Raw genomic sequence first — 417 nt, forward strand, 5'->3', positions numbered from 1 at the left:
TATATTTCAGTACAAAAAGCAATTTTTTTTACCACATTTGGAACAAACTGTCAGATATGTAAAAATAATGTGATTCATTTTTAATCTGCAATGGATGACATAACAGTGTTACACTGTAGCGGGTCACTGACCCAGTGACCCAGTGACTCATAAAGACTTGAGTCAGTAAAATGAATCTAATTTCCCAACACTAATCTGGAACATCTAAAGGAGATTCACAAATGTTTCTCTTTCTTTTTCTTATTGTTGGTCTGTGGACAGATGATAAACTGATTCTGGTAATGTTGTGTCTTTCTTTAGGAAAGGGGTGAACTATTAAAGAAAATGTTTTTCATGAATTGGTTGTGGGGTGTTTTTTCTTTTACATGAAATGTTCACATCAGGGAGGAGTTCCTGCCTCAAGCCGAGGCGTTTAAG

Source organism: Fundulus heteroclitus, chromosome 11, assembly GCF_011125445.2.
Source record: "Fundulus heteroclitus isolate FHET01 chromosome 11, MU-UCD_Fhet_4.1, whole genome shotgun sequence".
Lineage (NCBI taxonomy): Eukaryota > Metazoa > Chordata > Actinopteri > Cyprinodontiformes > Fundulidae > Fundulus > Fundulus heteroclitus.